Source organism: Dendrobium catenatum, unplaced genomic scaffold, assembly GCF_001605985.2.
Source record: "Dendrobium catenatum unplaced genomic scaffold, ASM160598v2 fragScaff_scaffold_177, whole genome shotgun sequence".
Taxonomy (NCBI): Eukaryota; Viridiplantae; Streptophyta; class Magnoliopsida; order Asparagales; family Orchidaceae; genus Dendrobium; species Dendrobium catenatum.
In genome coordinates, this window is record NW_021318639.1 from 53,339 (window position 1) to 59,496 (window position 6,158).

A 6,158-nucleotide genomic window follows, 5' to 3' on the forward strand; every position below is an offset into this window, starting at 1 on the left:
ATCATCAGGGATAACATCCACCATCAGGAAACTCAACTATGATATGTAAAATTATAAAATTAGATATTTTCATTTATTAATTTATTTATCACCTTCATTTTTACTGATGACTTCTATATTTATAACAGGGAGATAATGATCAATTTTTACCTAATTGACATCCAAAGTGTAGAAGAATAGAAGACGTAGTATAAATGGGCACGATATTTTCATTATGTATGGACGATGTTTTGAAATATTATAAGGATTTTGTTCATTAAGAGAAGTGCAGACTATTTAGTTCAAAGTTGTTGTATATATACAATTATAAATTCATTTTAAGTTTTTGGTTGAAAGCTATGGATTTTGTCGCACATTTGTCAAGCAAAAATTTTTTATTCATGAAGACTTGCTGCGTATTCCTGAGCAATGATAAGAATTACTGTTTTTCCTACTATAACAATAACATTTCTTTTGCTTATTATTGTGAAACAACTAGCATTTTCACATAGACAACTGGAAGCTTTACTGTAGAATTGGTGATAATAAATTACAATTACAATCTTCATAGTTGGATGAAATAACATGATAGCAATATTTAATTATCCTAATAGTTTATAAGATGGGTTCCCACTTTAGCACCTCAATGAGTATTAAGAATAACTTCCAATTGTCATTATCCTCTCAAGAACAGGTTATCATGGATTACTCATCCATCTATTCAAGCACTTAAAAGTCAACCAGAGGTAAGCTGCATTTGAGTTTTCAGTGAATTTCCACATGTATCGAATCGAATCTTTGCCCTTGACTCCTCTACGTCAGTAACTCAAAGAGCGGACCTCTAACATGTGGAACACCAAATTCTGTTACTCCAGAGGTATATTTAGCAGTCGGTTTAAACATTTCCACTAGGCAATTTTGCTTTTGGTTTTTCATTCCATCTTGATCTTTTTCTTTGGTATTATAACATAGGTTATATGCAGGTGATTAACAATAAAGGCTATGTGATGGAGCAAGGCAGATCTTTGGTCATGCGGTGTGATCCTTTTTATTCTAATGGCAGGCTATTTGCCTTTTGAAGATTCTAACATAATGATACTTTATAAGAAGGTTAGCTATTTAGTCGAGAAAAATTTGTTCTTTTGCGATATGAATATTGTAAGGTAAACATGATTAACATTTTATGTTATGTGGAGACTGGTGCAGATCTTTAAAGCTGATTTTATATGTCCTGCTTGGTTCTCCACCAGCACGAAGAAGCTTATTAAGAGGATTTTGGATCCTAATCCCCAAACTGTTGGTTCTTATCTCGCAATTGTTAATAAAAAATTATTGAACTAAATTCTTAAAACTAGATAAAAAACAAAACAAAAAACAAGCTCCGCTTAATTGTGTTCTGCAGCGCATGACAATGTCAGAAGTGATAGAAAATGAGTGGTTTAGGAAGGGATACCAACCTCCAAGTTTTGAAACAGCTGAAATTAGCCTTGATGATGTGAATGCCATCTTTGATGAATAGGAGGTAATACTTAGCAATTCCTTCAGTCTACCTTATTTTTTGTAAGACTTGAGACAAATTTTTTTAATTTTTAAACTTGCAGGAGTCAGCGAATCTTGTTGTTGAGCAGCGAGTAGAAAGACCTTATTTCTTTATTTCTTCTAGTGTTTATTCTGTGACTTCCTTTTATTCCTTGGTGCATGAGCCTGTGCTTCAAAAAAATGTTTAAGGTGACATCTTACAGAAGGCACTTTTATCTATTATGGGGAGGGCTGGAGGTCACATGAATTGTCCTGTTTATGAAAGATATCACAGGTTTACTTTGTTAACAAATTCTTTTACTTTTGGATGTGTGTGTTGCTTTTCTTTCTTTATGCTTCCAATCGATCCTTCTTTGCGGCATCTTTGATATTTACATGACTAATTTTATTTTGTTGTAATGCTAGATGTGCTTGGAAATTCCATGGACTGATTTCTGGTTGCCTTTCATTGAGGAAGCACTTAATGCTCAATTTTCATTTTGCTGTTATTACTTCATGTTTTGCGATAATTAAAAAATGCCATTATTGAATTTGAATTTTTATGCTTTTGTTCTGAGTTCTGACCATGACAATCATCTCACATTTTTTTTGTTTACCTTTTACAAATCATTTATGCATTTCATTTTGCTCTCGCTTATTCACTTGACAGTATAATTGATTATTTGGGACTTTGTGCTAAATTTTAGAGCACATAGTCATTTCAATAAATGCTGGTGGTTTGGGCATTCGCTCTTTAAAGTGCCAGGAGCATTCTTAATGCCATGTAGACAATGTTGGAATAATATGGTCATTGCTGGATGCAATCAAGTTTTGATGAAGGTCTGCTTGTGGAGTTCTGATGGGCAAATTTTTAGAACTGTTTTTTTGGCGTTTAAGCTCCTATAATCAACATTGTCTTTGCCGCAGGGTTGTGCAACGCCTTTCCGGAGACCCCATTTGAACCACAATTTGCAATGACATTTCATTATTTCGGAAATGTTTTCCAATATACCATTGCCTCTTTATCCAATCATGTTTTCCAAATTGATGTGGCGACTGGCTGGAGAATGGATAGAGAAGGCTTCCTCCATTCCACGGCCTAAAACCCAAAACCTTAATAAAGCATCCTAAAGGACTCAGCCCTTTTTTTAACTATATTGATGGTAAGTCTTGGTTTTATTTCCATGCTCTGAATTTGTATTTGCAGATGCCTTTGCAGGCTCTGAATTTGTAATTGGTGACCCATAACTAGTTTCTATAGTCAATCTCAATTCATTTAATGTGGTTATCAAATCTAAACCATATCATGGAAAATGATACAGTTTGTGATGGCTTTATCTGTTGAACTTTGCTATGATTTTTCTAATATTTTAGTTTACTTGTAACAGTGATCAACGATATGTAGATTTCTAGGTCGGTTCATTATAGTGTACTGGCTTTTGTTGATCCATCATAATTGTTTTACATCTCTATAAACTATCTTTAATATAATTTGGTTCTTCTGTTTAACTAAATTCGATGTGCATTTTGTACTTTGCTGCAAGCTATGATTTAATTGTTGAGTTCCAGATCCGCTGCTTTACTGAATCTGCTGCCTTCACTTATGTTTCATCGTTAATTTCATGTTTTTTCCACTTGTGAAGTTTTTTAGGATATCTATAAATGATTTTCCAGCTAACTTATTTCCCCTAACTTTGTGCAGTAAGTTGATTGATCGTGTTATTACTGTGGAGTATGTTGTTCGTGATGATGATGATAATAATAATGATGATGGACTGATGGTATAAGAAATGGTCACAGCCCTAACCTTTGAATGTGATGTAGGTAATCTGCAAAGGAATGAGACAAGCAAAACAACGATAGAAAGGAAGCTCTATAAGCTCGGTAAACTGGTAAAAACCAAGGAGTATATTCTTTTCTGCCTCTTTCTTTCTCCTTTACAACTATATATTTGCCCACTTCTTTACTATACTAGAAAAGGCGTAACAATAAAAAGTAATAAAAAGTTGTATAACAGCAGAAAGGATAAACTAAGTAGTGGCAAGTAAACTATTAAGTAAAGGTATAACAGAAAGGTAAACTATAGGTAAGATGTCTTCCCTGCTTAAGCGGTTCCGCATCAGAATGCTTATTGACATATCATGTTTAGGAAGTGCCCATATGATCGAGATTATGTTCCTGAAACTATTATTGCGCCAGGTTATAAGTCACCCTGAAGGAGTCCAAGGAAGAAGGAATTTCTGGTTTGGAACATTTAATGAGCTTCAATGCTTGGTGATTATAATATATTGATAAGATTTGGTATAAGTTGTAGCTGCCGCTTTTATATTTCTTTATCGTTATTACAATTATACTAGAAACTGGTGATGATATACTAATTAGTTTGTTTATGATGATATACTAGCAAAATTAATTTTAAGTTTTCATTAAATTTAAATATTTTTAATTTTTATTCATGTTGATTTTGTGCATATGCAAATAATAATTAGTGTTTATAATTATTATTAATAATATATTTAATATTTTTTTTCATCTTAACAATGATAATATAATTAAAATATTTATAATATAAATTTCTATTTTAAAATTTTTAATTGCACGAATATTTTTTCTAGTATGTTGAAATATCTATTTGACATTGCTTATGTATTATTTAATCATAAAAATTGATTTTTTTTAAATCAGACTTATCTTTTAGCAGCGGTTTTAACACCTGATAAAAAGCACTGCGAAAGCTCCCCTATTTGTGAAGTTTCCTCCATCGTTGCCCCCCTCCATTGTGAGAGATTATTAGGTGCGGTGTGCGGACGGGGAGAACCGTCCGCACAAGCATTGTTTTGCACTAGGTACCAGCACTCGCGTTGGGTACTGCTAGTGCTTGTGCGGACGATGCGCACTCCGCACCTAATAATTTTTCCTCCATCGTTGCCCACCAGAGCCATTGCCACCTGCCTTAATTTGCCTTTGCCTCAAAATAGCACCCGCTATTAAAAACTTTTTATATGTGAGCTCATATATATGAGTTATATATAAATCAAGCATTACATTAGTAGCTATCTAAAATTAAGCCAATTAAAAATGTGATCTACTTAAGAAATTAAATTATTGTTTGGCTTATATGACATCTCATTTAATTTTGCATGAAATTAAATATTATGTAGAGATCTAATATATTATTTTATTTTAATGAAGAGCTAAAATAAAATAAATGCACTAAAGTATGAATAGGGTCTTAGTCCCCAGTTTAAGTGTTACGTTCTCATTTTCTCATTTTCCATCTTGAATGAAAATAAAGCGTCTCTCGCTTTGTTGGAGAACACCGCTTCAAACGTGGAATGTCAAAAATCTCAAAACCTCAATTTTGCATTTTCAATTGATTCAAGTATGCTTCCAATAATTTTTTTCGATTATTTGACATGTAATTTGGGGGCGTTGATATTATTTTTCGTCTCTAATGTATCTTATTCGTGCTATCAGAGCCAGGTTGTCTTGTTGAATAACTTTGGAATCAAAATTACTTTGTATCTAATCTACTTCGTAAGATGGGAAGCTGAGCTTATTTACATCTCATTAGAATAAGCAAGAATGTTGAGAAGAGGATCACAAATAATAAAGATGAGTTGTTCTACGCTCAAAAAAATAAAATAAAATAAAATAAATGCACTTAAGTATAAATAAGGTCATGGTCCCCAGCTTAAGTAGATAAGTTCTCATTTTTCTCATTTTTATCTTGAATAAAAATAAAGGGTCTCTCTCTCTTTGAGAACGTTGTTTCAAACATTAAAGATTGAAAACCTCAAAACCCCAGTTCTGCATTTTCAATGGATTCAAGTATGCTTCCAATAATTTTCTTGATGATTTGACATGCAATTTGGGGGCGTTGAAATTATTTTTAATCTCTCCAATGTATCTTATACATGGTATCGATCAAAGCCCGATTGGTCATGTTGAATAGCTTTGGAATAAAAAATACTTTGTATCTAATCTACTTAGTAAGATGTGGGAAGCTGAGCATATTTACATCTCATTAGAATAAGCAAGAATGTTGAGAAGAGGATCACAAATAATAAATATGAGTTGTACGCGCAAAGAAAATATAAGAAAACACTCTTACGGTAGGTTTTTAAAATTTGAACAAGGTCTTATGGCAGAACCAATTAATCAAGAAGCAAGCGAGCCTATTAATATTCAAACACTATCTTTTTAAATGCTATTTTCTATACAAATGCTTTTAAATAAATTTATACATCAACAAAAAGCATATTAAACAAGGCCAAAGAGTCACAAAGAGAGTCAAATATACAGTAGAATAATAGTTTTTCAATTTCAAGCATAATCTCATCCATGGATCACCCGCAATCGACACACCAGACAAGTTGGATGTTGCTGTAGCCATGTATCCACGTATCTGACATGAAATACATGCCCACAAATGGGTAGATTCCTCACTGGATTATCCTCCCCCTCCTCCACATCGTAGTCAACAAGGCAAATTGAGCAGCAATCACTGGAGGCTGCCCGCGGATCCTGACGTGTGGCTTCTGCATAGATAGACCAAGTCCAGAGTGTGAGCCTCAAGCAGAGGGGGAGCAGTGGAACGATGGAACTGATGAAGCACAACCCGCAAAGCAGCAGGCAATGAAAAACAGAGTGAAGAAGAA

General features: G+C 33.4%; 1 pseudogene; it reads left to right on the top strand.

The window, feature by feature from the left end:
• Positions 1–939: 939 nt before the first annotated feature.
• Positions 940–2,731, top strand: LOC110112747 (annotated as a pseudogene).
• Positions 2,732–6,158: the final 3,427 nt, after the last annotated feature.